This window comes from Platichthys flesus, chromosome 2 (assembly GCF_949316205.1).
Source record: "Platichthys flesus chromosome 2, fPlaFle2.1, whole genome shotgun sequence".
NCBI classification, from domain to species: domain Eukaryota; kingdom Metazoa; phylum Chordata; class Actinopteri; order Pleuronectiformes; family Pleuronectidae; genus Platichthys; species Platichthys flesus.
Window position 1 is genome coordinate 15,295,354 of NC_084946.1, and position 16,203 is coordinate 15,311,556.

Sequence of the window (16,203 nt, forward strand, 5' to 3'; positions counted from 1 at the left end):
AATTGCTTACGGTCTTTTCCTCCGATGATGTTGCGTTTGAATGACATGGGCGCTCATTTAACTCGTAGTAACACCATAAAGATATTATAGTGGCAACGGAATTATCAAATTAAAAAAGTTTCTTCCTTCTCTCCAATCGGATTCACGACAACAGCACATTCATATGTCATACAAAAGTCGAAAGTGAAACCAAAACTCGCCAGATCAAATGTTCACAATGACATGGAAACATTTTGACATTGGTGTATATATAGTCTGTGTTGCTTTTATCTGGTGACCTCTTATAGCTCCAAAAAAATTTTTTTTCACACCTACAATCTGCCAATGAGGCCACAACCCTCCCTGGCTTTACCCTTGACTCCTCCAGTACAAGAGGGATGCTTTGCATATTGATACTGGCTCTCATTTCCACTAAGACATGGAAACTTAATTGGGTTAGATTCGATTTCGCTCGTCTGGCTGGCCAGCTCCTACAGTCTGCTTTTGGCATTTGGGTCCTTTCCAAGCAGTTGCACCAAGTGTGACACTCACAGTCAAAAGGTTAAAAAAAAAAATCTTAATAAATATGAAATCTGTCTATGATTTTGAGATCTTAGATTTTCAGATCATTATTTTTGCAATCACATAAAGAGCTCTTGCACCTTTAGTTATCCTTATTCTGGGATTTCTCACTGTAACCACAGTCAAACTAGCAAGATGTAAACTTAAAATTACCATCACACACAAACACACCAAAACAAGGCCTGACTTCAGCCTCCCTCATTCCGGGACAAGAATAAATCAACCTTTTTTCCCCTCATTGACATGCGGATCAAATGAATGCGAATTAACATGGAGTACCAGCACTGCGGTCATAGGTTTAGAGCCAAGGACTCGCCTCTGCTCTCCAGTCAACACAGCCAAACCTACCGGGCAGTATAAAAATAAACAATGCAAAGTTTGGTTTTGTGGTGCAGGAATACCCACTTATTTTGGTTATCAACAAAGTGATTTGCATGCATTTACAACTTTGTGGTGGATTCAAACAAACTAACAAACTTAGTACAGTAGAGTCCTGCAAAAGTTTGGTAGGTGGAGCCTCTTTGGAAAAGGAAAACAACATTTCTAATCTCATAGCCTGCAACAGAGGAACACGAGCTGCCTCATCTCTGGTTAGTTCCCTGTGGCCTCTGAAAATCTGCAGTTTCGTTGACAGCCATCAATTTGAACTAAAACTCAAAAATCCATCTCACAAATGCGATGCAGTCCAATTTGAAACTTAGACGGGTATGTGAGATGGAAGAGATAAGTCTGAACTACTTGTGTCTGTGCAGCCCTCGTAGCTTCTGCACTTCTCCCTGAACACTAACAAGTTCCATATGAGCCAAGTATGCAGAGAAAAAAAGTCATAAACAAATCCACTCCTTCTGCGCTCCACGTGCTCCACAGGAAGTCACGTGGCACAGACGACTGCCAAAATCTAGAAGCATAATATTGAGATTCCTGTGTGAGTGGGCTCATGTAACCACCCACCGACCCACCCACCAACCCCCACACACCAACCCACCCACACGTGCAGAAAGTCTGTCTGACCTTAGAAACCGTGCACACAGAAGCTTCAGCCCAAAACAAACAAAGCAGGGAGACATTTACCATTTAAGGACTTCCACATAAGTTAAGTTCATTGGGTCACATTGGAAGTAGACCTGGTTAAGCGTCATTAAATTTACTCTCTTTTAAAATGTTTGCAATCCTACAGACATTTGAACAGAGTGGGAATGGAATGAATTGTTGTGTCAGGTGTTTAAACTAGGACAAATGGAAGGGCTGCTTTTCCTTGCAAATCAGATTAATGAGTAGCAGATGAAATGCTGACTTTGTGTTTTTTTGTGTGTCTGGTGCGTGGCGAGATGTGGAACTAAACTTCTTTTCAGATGCAAAGATCATTAACATGAAGGTCCTCAGCTTTGTGTGCAGGGGTCGTGCTGTCATGTGCACTGTGTTGTTCAGCGGTTTTGAAAATAAAATAAAAACTGTGTAAACATCAACAACTGTTACAAGTCTAGAATCATGACACCTCCCCACTTGGCTGAGCACAGAGAGTGTGTTTTTATTTTCCATCTGTGCAAAAGGGATTTTTGCGGTTGCTCTCACAAATGTGTGGGATTTGTGTGCAGGTGAGTGTGTGTGCGGGCATGTGTGTGCATGCCTGATATAAACATGTGTATTTGGGAGAGAGAGAGAGAGAGAGAGAGAGGAGGGGGTGAATGCAGGTGACCGTTGTATTAGGTAACGGTTCAGTGAATTCAATCTGACCTGTATCTAAACCTCATAACATTATATTGACACAGAGGACAGATTGTGCAGAGAGGGCGATATGCACTGCATGCATTTAATGCATGCAGTGCATATCATGGTGCTGAAACAGTTGGGTTGTAATGAATTATATGTAATAGAAAGCAGAAGATTACAATAATAAGTAATAAAATAAGTAATTGGAACATTGTGACATTATCAATGATTACACAAATACATTTCTATCTTAAAAATGTCACAATGTCTACACAATCATATTTTTACCAGGATAACCAATGATATACAGGATTTCTTATACCTCTTTCACCCAAAAAATATTGGGTGTAGTAGTAAGCCCACTAAAAGAGTGTGCCAGTGTTTTTTCAAACTGAAGCAGGTGTAGTTGTCCAAGATGAGGTCCCTGAATACTGAATATAAAAATGAGAAAAGAAATAGTGGCACTCAAACATTGCATCATTTTTGGGGGATGTAAAATAAATTATTTTCATTGCGGTAATCCAAAAGTATTCTGGTTAGCTTACATGTCACAGTAATCCAATGCACTTATTGCCACTAACTGGCCATGTTATTTGCATTCAGTAACAGACTAAATGTTTAAGTAAACTGACCCAACCTTTTGAAACAAAATTGTTCTATAGTCTTTTGCAATCAGGTCCTCAGATGTTGCTGTTCTGTGTTTAGTTTTCAAGTTTCAGATGTTTGCGTTTGTTGACATTCTCTCTTTGTGCTCCTGTTTGTTTGAGGACTGGGGTCAGTGTTTCAGAGCCCTTAGGCCAAAAAACTACTTTGAATAATTTTACCTTGCCCTAAAGAACTGAAAAAGGAACAAGAAGAAAGAATGATAAAAACAACAGGAGAGACAACGTACTGTGAAAGACTGTGTTTTATCTCACGCGAGTGTCAAGTCCATGCATCTTATCTTACACCAGTACAGCTGTATGGACTGAACCTCTGGTCTAAGCATTCTCTCTGCACCCAGCTCTCAATGTTTTTACGAATGAAATTGGGTTGAATACAAATATGTTGGTGTGCCATGTCGTCACGTGGATGCCTCAGCTATCAATATGGTACCAGCTTAGATAAAACCAGAGCACCACTCCAGTTGTATTTGTTTCTATGTAGTGCCATGACAAGTGAGTGCTTCAATACCACTAGTGCAATCATTAGTGTTATCTTGACAAGAAACCATCAATATAACACAGACAAAAGCATTTCAGACCAGGGTGCTATTGACCCTGCTACTGGGATGTTCCTCAATAACAATGAGACAAGTCAGTGTAGCAGCTGAGTTATATTCTAAACGAGCAGCATGTAATCCTCCCAACATCTGCACCAAGTGTTCCCTACATGAGTCCAGAATGAGCTGCTGTGCAAACTGTCCAGATGGTTTTGTTGATTTTGAGGCCCGCTGAGCATCCATTTGAAAACGCCTGCCCAGAGTTTTCAGTGCAGCTCTCTACGTTCACGTGTTCCAAAGGCTGCTGACAAGGAAGAGTTACAGCAGAGCGCTCAGAGAGCTATCCTGCATTCCCCAAACTGTCATTTCTGAGAACTCAAGTTGACTTCTTGTTATGACATTACTTAGAATTCGACTGAGTATGTGGATTTGACCCGGCGCTTCATGTTCACATCAGGGTTTCAGAGTTTAATGAGGAATCACAGTTATTGTAAATTTGTTGAGCGGTACTTAAAAAAGTACTTGAGCGGCCACATAACCCAACACTCTCTTTTTGCTTACTCATCTTTTATATTTATAATGGGAAGGAATGTGCAGTGTTGCCCAGTCACGACTCCAAACATTAATCACTCAGTGAACACATCTTCACAGGGCTTATGCCTTTCACTGCACGCAGCAACCAGGTGTGTCCATCCTTTTATACGGCATATGATTTCACTTGCCGATTCCGTTTTGGATCCACCTTCCACTTTTTAACATGAGCTCAGACGCTAAAGAATATCTTACACAATATTTAATCGTCTTTCTATTTCTGTTAAAAAACATTCAGACAGTCATCAAGATAAATATTAAAAATGTATCTGGCATAACTTTTGGTTCCTTAGATGTTAGTCTCCAAGTTATTAAATATGACGAATTAGCTTTTATTGTATCTAAAAGTAGTTTATATTTGCAATTCAATAAGCAACAACAAACTGGAAATGGACTGAACATTAATAGCTCATAAAAAACCTGTGATGAAATTACTTGAGATTATAAACCAACACATATATATATTTACTGTGGATATCAGTAGTGGACGCTGTTTTGGTCCTGTAGCATCCCACAGAATTAATTTTCCCAGAACAAACCTAAAAGTGCTGACTCAAAGTGGCGATCCTAACTTCCCTGCAGCAAGAGTCACGCTTCACATATTAAAACCGGCTCCTTCTCATGACAGAGTTATAAAGTTATAAATGAGTGGCACTTAGCATCATTGAAAATGTCTAAAAATGTGAAAACCTTCTATTCACATGTCACAATCCTCCCTAATTCCCCAGACACTTTTCAGTTAAACTGCTAACGGTGCATTGATCAATTACGCATTGGGCTGGTTCTTTTGAATCAATCACTGGGAACATCCCTAAGGCGGTTTAATTGATTCGTATCATTGTGACGTCTGTTTTGTGGCACATTGCTCTGGGTGTGTTTCAATGTGACATTGTCAAATGAAACTTTCACGAGTTACAGTCAATTTGAAAACATGATGATTAAGCCTCTATCTTTATAAAAATCTGAAAATCTAAAGTAACTAAGGATGGACGACATGACTGCTCCCCAAAAGTGAAACCCAAGTATTACTACTTTTACTACAGTAGGAGTACTGAGGCTAGCCACCAGCAGAGTAGATGTTATAAAACCCAGTCAAAACTATATGATTGACATTTGAAACTGACTCTTGATTGGTTGAGCATGTGGATTCTGTACCTCAAAATGTATTTTTATAATATTTAACATTTGAGCAAAAAAATACACTTTCTGTGTCGATAATAACTAATATCATTCGTTTACACTGTTCATTTATATGAATAAAGAGCAATTTTGCATTCAAATATTCAAAAGTGCAATTGATGATTTACCATAAATCTGAGTAAATCGTAGAATGCTGGTTCTATGGTGGACGGAGTGTGAATAAAAGCTGCAGCTCTGTGAGTTAAGGGTTGGTGAGTGGAGGCTCTGAGCACTATTGAGGTGCTGCAGTGCTTTTGTGCTCATTCTCAGAGGATGCACACTTCTGCAGAGGTTACTTTGACCCAAAAGCTGTACCTTTCCATCGCTCCTTCACCCCCCCCCCTCGCTTGATTATATCTCATGTAAAGTATTTGCGTCATTCAAAGTGTTGACGTGTTTCTCCTCCTCTTGACAAAGTCACATTATTGATTACCTCCTCCATCGCACCTGCATCTCTCTCTCTCTCTCTCTCTCTCTCTCTCTCTCTCTGTCTCGCTCTCCCAACACTTCTCTCTTCTGCCACCCCTCTCTTTGCTGCAGTGTGGAATTTTCCAAGCACGGCGAGCGCTGCAGTGCCAAGGCTTGCATGATGGTAGGAAGGAGGAAAAAGGAAAGGAGAGTTGTGACGAAGGACCCACATCCTCATCTCCTTCCATAGATTCAGACATAATGATAGTGGAAATCCCCCAAACACACTGAAGACGTTTAATGCAGATTTCAATGAATGGATCATTGAAACATGTATTAGCTTTTTCACTAGCATTATATACAAGCATCCTATTGCAATGTAATGGGAATAAGTTAATAAATGAAGAGCCTGCAGACAGTAACCAATTAATCACAAATTTAATCATTCTACTCATAGCAATGATGGTCAATTACATTATTTTCTCCTCTCCTCTATAAATATATCACAGAACAATGACACAGCTCAATACATATTTAACTCTCAGTTTCGTTATCACGTACTCATATTTCATACCTCATTTCCTACATTCAGAGGAACGGTGGCTAAATTGTCTCTAACGTGTGTTTGTTTAGTCAAAGTGCAGTTAAACAGAAGGAGTTCATAAAGGACAATATAAAAAAGATGAGGCTCTCCACTTCTTTCCAATAAGTATGGAGATTGTGACCATTACATATTTCTATCACAATATAAAATACAGCATTGCAATCAACGCAAGGGATTTTTTGTTCAGGACAAATGGGTCCAGGCAGTTGCCAACGGTCTCTACAGGAACAAGAATCATGCGGCCTCAGTCAGATACTGCAGTGTTTTTGGTGTGAAAGTGGAGGGGGTGACTGGAAATGTGTTAATGACATTCTGTTACTGTGACGACTGTGCAGAAATGGGCTCCTCTTTAAGTGTGGTAATGGCTGCGGTAGATGGATTCATGTGGCTGGTCTGCAGTCTGCTCAGACAGCTTGAGAACAATGCTGTTGTAAATGGTTGTGAAATTGGTTAGCTGGAAGTGCGTGTGTGTGTATTACTTCATCCCAGATGATGTGCAGGGCATGACAGCATTTAGCCTCCTACTGAGACTCTTCATCTCCAGAAACCTCAGTGGGCACATTCACATAATTACCAATGTGTCAAAGCACATTTGCAGTATACACACACAGGTGCTTGCCTGTAAGGTTAACCTTGCTTAAACAAATGCAATATAATACAACAGTATTGAAATAAATCCTCCTTTCAAGGTTTAATTCTATTTCAGTCGATTGACTTGTTGCAACAAATTAAGATAAGGATACTGCTGCCGCTCCAGTAGCCTCTATTAAAGCCTTTACGGTAGATGACCTGTGATGGTTTATGTGAGACTGCACTGAGGAACATCCGTTAACATGGTCATCTTTATCTTCTTACACTCCTCATTTCGCTAAGAACACCTCAGTCAGGGGAGCTAAGTGCAACTTGTTTCCTCAGTCTCCTTAGACTACTGCTAGCTCAAAGTTAGCTTTACTGCCCCTGTCGGTGTTAGCCATCACTGCAATAATACTGCCTGCATTCAGATTTCTGTTTCAACCACAAGCTTATGTTTCGGAATGAGCACCAAACTTTAACAAGCAAAGAAGTCTTCTGGTGGACCCTGTCGTCAGGGATGCACCTCTTTTTAGCTCTGATTTAGAGAGCCGCTAATCATTGAGGAGGCTTCAGTTTGTGGTGCTGTTAAATTGGAATTTTCTTTAAAAACAAGTGTGTTATTTAACCTCCCCTCATTGATATAAATGGGGTGGACCAAATAATAGACTAGAACGGTGATTGGAGGGCAAAAACCTCGGTCAAGGCTAATGCCCCATCTTGCCTTGTTAAAGATAGAGAGAAAAAATTGAAACTGGAGACACTTCTCATCTGGATTAGCCACACCTCTCCACAAAATGTCATGGAAAGTGTGTTTTGAATAATCCTGCTGACTGACAGACAGACAAACAAACAGCATGAAAACAACCCTCCACGGAAGAGCTAAAAAGCCAGTCAGTATGAACCAATACAACCTATACAACCGATCAATTGACAACTCCAGAATTTTAGACATGAGCTGAACTTTAAAACCTTCACGAAGGGCAGATTAACTAAAGGGCTGAACAGATTGCGTCACTTTAGGCTAGGTTTCCCTAATAAACTTCTATCAAAGCAAACACACTTACTCACACTCAGTATAGATGTTCACAGATGAACTTTACCTACAAATTACACTGTTGTTTTAAGACATGAAACGCGAGTGTTTCACAATCCACCCTATCTTTAATGGATCAGACATAGTTAATGGGATTACACTAATCGACACTGAGTGGCAGTTGAATCTGAAAAATTCTTAAACAGGATTACAAATTAGTAAATTGTCTATCTCATTTAAGGAAAAGGTCATCGTAGGACTCAATGACAATGACCTTTCTGAACCGTGCAACATAAATTGGAGTTAATGGTCAGTAGAAATGTTAGCCTAATTGCTTGGCAGCCACCCAGTCAAGCCTGAGAATATATCAGGTAATTAAGTAAGACGCTTCAATGCTGGCCAACACTAAGCATGAGTGGAGCAATTGACAGCAATTTGTCAAGACATTCATTGAGAAGGTTGGACATATATGAGATATATCCAGGGTAACATACACCAACCAGCATGGATGTGTCTATGTGAGAGAAACCTCAGTACCTCCTTTGTTGCTCTCTTTCCTTTCTGGTGCCAAAGAAAACTAGCCCCAGTGAGCCTCCGTGACAGGAGAGGGTTTATGGGAATCCTGAGTGGCCTGGGACCTGGGCCAGAGAAGGCAACTGCCACAGGTGCCAGTCATCTGTCCTTGTATGAACAAGCTCAGGGACACTGTCAAAGCAGCTGAAAGGATAAGGGTCCAGCAAGGCCGACATTAGGTAACCAGTTTAAAACATAGATATTAGGTGAATCCTCAACAAAGGACACAGAAAGTGTCTAAACATCAGACACTCCACTAAATACAGATCATGCATCTCTTTATACAAATGTTGTATTATTTCTTCTATCCAGCTCTATAAGAATGTGCCTCAACTACTGGCCTATGTACTGTAGTTTCAGCCTGTCTGAATCAATTTGTCCCATGGAATAATCCCAGGTTGCATAACTCTGACCCCGAGCCCACCATCATAACCACTGGCGGTAAATCCTAGAGATCAAGAAAGGGATCAGACAAAAGGAGAACAGAAAGAACAATGACAAGGCAGAATGAAATAGGAGGGGCCGATGTAAAGCCCTTTGACTGGCAGGCCGCAATGTGCAGTTGGCGCTTTCCTCTAAGAACACAGAGTGGGTGGGAATACTGGGACAGGGCCAGAAAACAGAGTGGCTTGTTCTGCAAAGACAAATGTCAACACAAGCTCCCAATGAACAGCGTCCGTTTTCTCTGTGCTGTGAGCAACATGGAGGTGGCAGGTCTTAAGTAAACAAGTAAAGTGAAGAGGTTATAATGCCAGCAGGAGCTTCAGTGGTATCAGATAATGAAATGAGGTAGACGAGAATAAAGATCTTCTGAAGTAATCTGTATTTCCCACCTATTCTCCTTGATGGGGCACAAAGCCTTCAGACAGAAGCTCTGCCAAAAAGAGAGCTGGGAACGGGGACAGGCCTCCCTGGGCGTAAGATAAGCTGTCAGTGAAAAGTCAGGAATGAAAAGAAGCAACCTCGAAATTGTCTCGGAGGGAGGGATAATTAAAACAAAATGTATAGATCACAGCATAGGAAAGAACGGGTTGTTGAGATTCACTTTCTCTTCCCATTCTCTTTTCCATTCTTAATTTCTAAAGTAAGATTCCTAAAAAACCCTGCTAACACCTGGTTTGCATCTGCACTGGGAATAGATACACCGAGCGTTCACTCCCGGGTCAAAGGATTCTGCAGTAGACATGGGCTTTAATCGGATCTGGCACCGATCAGCAGTGTTGAACACAAGACATCCAGATGGACGTGCTAATTTATTCTTCATCTTTTACTTTATTTTGTCAGTCTACACGCAGATGCACATGGTATTTTGGGGTTGTTGGCGAGTAAATTACCATGAACCTTTGCATACTTGATCTTGTTTTTTTATCTCGGGAACTGCGAGCTAAAGCAATTTTTTCTTTTTTATTGCGCAAGATGCACAACTGGGAAGACTCTGACATGCTTGTGACGTCTAACATGACTCACTGGGGTAAAAATAATAAAAAAGGAAACTACCATAGTGGCACTGGGAAAGGAGTCAAATGCTTTTTCTTAAGTTTTACCCATGTTTGAAAATCTGAGTATACCTGTACATTTTGGTGTAAAAGTATTCATGTTTGGTGGTGACATTTGGACTAGGCGATTGGGTTTATACTATAAACTATACTGGGAATGTAAGCAATGATCCTTATGAGGGTGTTGTTTGTAAGCTTGTTATATTTCTGATGTTTTTGGAAAAGGTTGGACACAACTTATTTGTTATTATTAAATATTGAATACAGAAAAAACGCAAGTGGGCCACCTTATAGTGAATAAAGACAGCAGTGCTTATCAAATCATCAGCAAGAATCTGAAACCACTGCTTCCCCCACACAACTTCCAGTCAATGGAACTGGGGCGAGGTTAAAATTGGCAATTAGCTAGATGACCGGAGGGGAGAACAGGAACAAAATCTTTTTTTTTTTTAATCTTTCCTCAGACTCTCTTTTTTCATTCTTTGCTCAACTTGTTCAATCACATTTGTGTACACCCAAGAACATTGCTGCATATGTTCCCCATATTTTAAGTGTTATAACAATTGCCCTCTCACTATGGGGGCAGGCCTTTCACTCTTCACTTGAGTGCAGTAGTCCAGAACAAATATAAACACATTCACCCTCCTACTGATGTGACAACACATTCTTTTATTCCAAGCTTACATGGGTTTTGATAGAAAATGTCAGCCAAAGTTGGGGTGTTAACACATGCATGACTCCAGCTTGTCTTTCCAGTGTTCATGTCAGTTTCCTTTCTTGTTTTGTTCTCTCCATAACACCCCTTCATCCCAGAAGAACACACTCAGTCCCGCAGAGGCCTGCAGAGAATTTCCTGGACTTGGACAGAGGTGAAAAAAGAGATGTCAGCCATCCAGTCAGCAAGCAGAGTCAACACCCAACTTCTGTTTGCTTTGGCAACGGCAAGACAGTGAAGACATTTCATGTGTGAAGCATTTTTTTCACTCGGTTTAAGCCAATACCAAAAATGATAAAAAATCTGGAGGGATTTGTGTGTGTCACTAATAATAGTCTTCATCGGCCTTTCTACAATACATTGCATATGTTTAGCATGTCTGTCTTTGCGTATGTGTGCATGACCCTGTCTTTATCAGCCATTCATCTTTGTGGCGAGCCAATGTGTCAGCAGAGCTTAGCCGCCCTGAGAACCCCTGTAGGCATCACTACAAGGAGCATACATAAGCACATAGGAAAGGTCATTGCCACTATTGACACTATTGACATTTGCTGCTCAGAGAACTTTTGCTTATGTAAGATTCAGGGAATCTGATCTATGTCAGTACGTTGAAGTTACACAGCTCGTAGCAAACATGCTGAGGAAATCACCGGACGATTCCCAAACTTGGGCTAAGAGAGAAGACTGAAGACTTACGTAGCTCTGAGTCATATTTTTTGTCTTTTCTAGGTGGAGTGTCAGAGATTCTTTGAAAAGGATGATTATATGTATGACGGCCTAATGCCATGATGGCTGCACAATGATTATGAACTGGACGGGGCTTAAAAGAAAGCTATCATAAAAATCCAACATGCAGAGACAAGGTTTTAGTCCACGACATCAAACAACTGTGATAGAGCGGGTTTGAGTTCATGTATTCCTGTCACATCATCTTAATGGGAGCACCATCATAAAAATAGATGTGTTCAGGGACATTATCTCACAGGAGGGATTTTATTTGTCCTGTTAAAACTCATCTCATATGTGCCAGTATCTCCAGCAAGGGACATACCAGTTATAAATGTTCTTTGAGTAAGATACATAATATAAAACATATGCATATAAGATGAAAGCGAAATTAAGTTATTCTTTTTGGAGATTAGATTGTTTAAGCATGCATTATATATATATATGAGGTAGATTATACACTATTGCTAGATTATCAATTAAAAATTAAAAGATTCTACTCTATTTTATGGTCAGTACGTATAATGCTTATGCCATAGTGGTGTTATAGTGAATAATGAATATGCGACTTAATAAATAAATGTATGTTGTTTCATTATCTGTGATGTTTGAATGAATGCAGTTTGGGATCACAAAAATGTCGGAACGTTTTTACAAACAATCTTTAAGACAGGAGTTTGTTTTTATTCAACTTATATAAACATCAGAGCTAAATAATCCACTTTTATATCACAATTTGCAGGTGTATGCAGGTTCTAAAAAAGGCAATTGACTCCTTACTGATTGCTACTAGAGGAGTTTGCCTTTCAGTTTTGTTTTACCACGTCATGAACACCCCAGAAACTGAGACGCTCCCTCACCTCGCTGTCTCGCCGGTGTTGCATCATGCATAATATGAAGAGATTAATCACTGATGCATATTGTTCCCAAGATGAACAAAACAATACATACACATTCAGGGCTATAACACATGAATGCTTGGTAGTTCAATACGTCTCATAACGTCTAAGCTGCCAAAATAAAGAAGAAAGAGTTAGCACTTAGCACGTTCACCCATATGTCTTTACAGTCACTTGATGTAGGAGTGAATGCCGATTGTATCCATTCCCATTGCAGACACAAGCCAGAGTTTTTTTTGACCTGTGCCTCCTACCGCTTATTAAGTGTATTTCAAAAATAGTTTAATTTTCATAAAATATAATGTGGATGTATGTCATCTGTTGCTTCTCTCTGTGATGACAGAATCTGCAAATGTGTTTATATCAAACTAACAATCATAACAGAATAGAAACGGCACAAAGACTCTGTGTACTGGAAACAGGAGTACAGCAGGTGTTACATGATAGTGTGTGTCTCTGTTCGTCAGGGTTTCTCCGGGCCTGAGCGCTTCACTTATTTATCCAAACCTCCGCAGCTTGTAATTGGAGCCTCTGCGACATGGTAATCTAACACGGGGCAACCTCTGATCTGAGGTGGCTCAGTGGATCCAGCAGGCTACTTAATACTGCACATCAATATGCCTGCACACTATTATGTGCACATGCTTCTGTCAGTGAGAGAAAGAGAGAACGATTTCCCGGTGCTAATTATATTCTCTTTTTGAAGCCCCCAAGAGAAAAGGTAAGAAGAGAGTCCAATGATCCCATCTCCCTGTGACCTCAGCTATGTCCCACACATGCAATGGACAATTATCCTGATAACTGGGGCAGCACTGATGTTTTCAAAAATCTTTCCAACAATGTTTACTGAAATATCAATGAAATACTTGATCAAATATATATTTTTTAAAGCCTTTTTGTCTGTTGATGTGTTTGACGAGACAATGCATTATTGTCTGGTGTAGCCAGACCGTTGGCCGGCTCTCGCTTCCATTCTCTGGCTCAAGAAAACAGTGTGATCTGTGTAAACAGTGCACTGTGCCAGCAAATGCACGACATTAGGTCTACATAAACACACAGATCCGGAGGATGATTGGTAGGCTTGCACAGATGCGGTTGCATGACCCGGTGTTTTTAATACCTCATATCTGCTGAGCTGACAGACCTAACCGCACGTAATGTACTGGCAATGGCTAAGCGAAGCGCGCCCGTGACTCCCTGTTGGATATAGGTGTTTAACAGATGACACCCCGTCTCTGAGTCTCTAAAACATCACAGTTGGAGGATCACTGGACTTTGGCGGGTCCCCTGTCATCAGAGGGCTTACAGGAATCAACCGTTTATCTACGTTCTGTCAAATGATACACAGCAATGTTAGGGCTCAATCATTTTCTTTTTGCTGGAGTCAGTGCTGAGTAAGACGGTGAGGTTGGCTCGAAAACAATATTCCCATGCAACCCGACCACTCCCTTGTTGTGTGTCCTCCTGGCCCGAGCAACTGGACTCAGCCATGTGAGGAAACACGTACATCCAGGGGTCACAGCATGAGTAACCCCCGGCACATTGCAACGGCCCCTTGTGCCAGCACTGGTCTAATGGTCATTCCTCATCTATAAATAAAGACTTTCCTAACCTTTTGTAAAGTGGGTGCTCTCGCACATTGTGGCCTAGCACTGCAAGTCTGTCTCAATTAAGACTCACTGGCTTGCAACTCAATCTAAAAATGTAGAAGAGGCGGATAGATAACCAATTAGACTCTTTGTACCAGATGACATCTCCATATTTGCACAGTCACGCTTCCAAGCACTCGCCAAAAAGCTGATGTGAAGAGAGACTGGATCCTGGATTTATTGGCCAACATACAAGAGAAGGTGCAGACTTAATGTCCTGGAGTTGTCCCAGTGTCCCAGAGTTCCGAAGCACACTCTGCTTTCTGCTGCTTTCTGTAGACTTCTGCAGGTTGTGGCTTTTATACAAACATTTTAAAAAGATATTTATCAGTCTTGAAGAGAATCCTGGTGTAGGCCAGACAGATGCAAGATTTCTTATATAATAATAATACTATGAGATGAAAACATCGTCATAATGTAATTTATACTATATGATGACAAATGATAAAATGAGATGGAGCTTATGGGTCAAATCTTCATCGATTGCATAAGTACTTACATTACTAAACTATATGATGTCATTTTCGGACTTCGACGTGATGTTGTAACGAGGTCATTCCTTCGTAAATGATTTTTCAATCTACATGATATTCAGGTCAGGTCTCAAGTCCCATAGGTTGCACAGCTACAATCTAGAAAAATTAATTAACGTCTGTTAGCATAAAATATCTTCTAGCTTTAATATTTGCATTATTTGATATCTTGGAAAGTGTGACTTTCAGACCACACTTTACCTCGATCTTTTAACTTTGACCAAGCAGCCAAAATAGTCAATCATTACACACACACTTACACACACACACTTACACACACACACTTACACACACACACACACACACACACACACACACACACACACACACACACACACACACACATAGAGGTGAGAACAAAACCTTGTTTCAGTCGCACAGGAACACTTTTCTCTTATGAAAACTTGATCTGATAGTTACACTCTGTTATATGTTGAGATAACAGAACAATAGAAGCTGCTGCGACTTCAAACAGGAATAACTACAGGTTTCATTTCAGTCCATTGCTGACAGGAAACATCTGAGTTAATCTGTAATTGAGGCATTGGACCCACTGAACTTCCTGCTGACTCACTTGGGAACAGTTCCAGAAAAGCAGGACTAATCCTTATAAAAAACTGAAAGAACTTCACTTAACTGAAAACAAAAGTGTGTTACCTCCATGGAAACGAAACAGAAACTTGACTGAGATTGTTTTGCGCTGACACACCTGATGGGAAACAGAGCTTTGCAAATGGACCTGTCTTATTAGGGGACGAGTATAGCCTGGAATGGTTGATCCCCCATCCCCTGCCTTCTTATTTACCAGACAAACAAGAAGATTTGTATTATTTTCAACATTGTACTGCCTGCAAACTATCATAACAGCCTTGAAGGGACTGGTGATACAGTTGGTTTCTAAAATAGAAAATAGACTTGTATGAAATAATGAAACTGTTCATTTGAGGAACAAACTCAAATTTAAAGAAGCCCTGTCTTTCTCCTGCATTTAAAAAAAAAAACCATGCAATGGCACTAATTGCTCAAATAATAGAACACTGTCTGGCTACTAAAGCAAAACATGTTTTAGACATATTTTTGATAAAAAGTCAAGTTTGTGAAAACATCTCCATAGATCCCCCTTTGAAAACCCACGTTTCGTCTCTTTGCGACCTGCTTAACCTAATTTAGATATATAATAAAACCATAATTGCCACTAAATAAATACATTACATTACATGTTTGAGTGGGTGATAACACTATGTATGTTAGAGTCTCTCCAAGGTCAGGAATTATAGATAAACACATACTTCCAGTCTGGACATGAGCAGTTAGCTGTTAGCCATTATCCAGCCCCTCAGTGTTACTCTGTGGCTGACAACAGTAAGCCCCCTGTTTGCTTTCCAGGACTAGAACAGGTACAGATGGGCTTATTCTCTCCTGATATCAGGGGATCAGACTCAGTCTTTGTGTGTTTGGGATCCAGCTGATAACTTCAACAGAGCAGCCACTGTCTGAGCTCGATGTCAGAACATTCAAAAGACTGTTCAGTATCTGTCTTTTTGTGTACCGGACTTTTCTCCTTCAGTTCATGTGTTGCTCTGGGGCGCCAGTCACCCTGTGTCCAACCCCGGGCTCAACAGCGATGCTACCAGTGCAGTCCAGCACACTGAGCGTTACAGAAAGACAATCTGAGGTCTGAAAAGAGGAAGTGCATTTGGGAGTGGGCTGGCTGAATTCAGGAAGTGGACTTATCATGACGATCTGCACAGT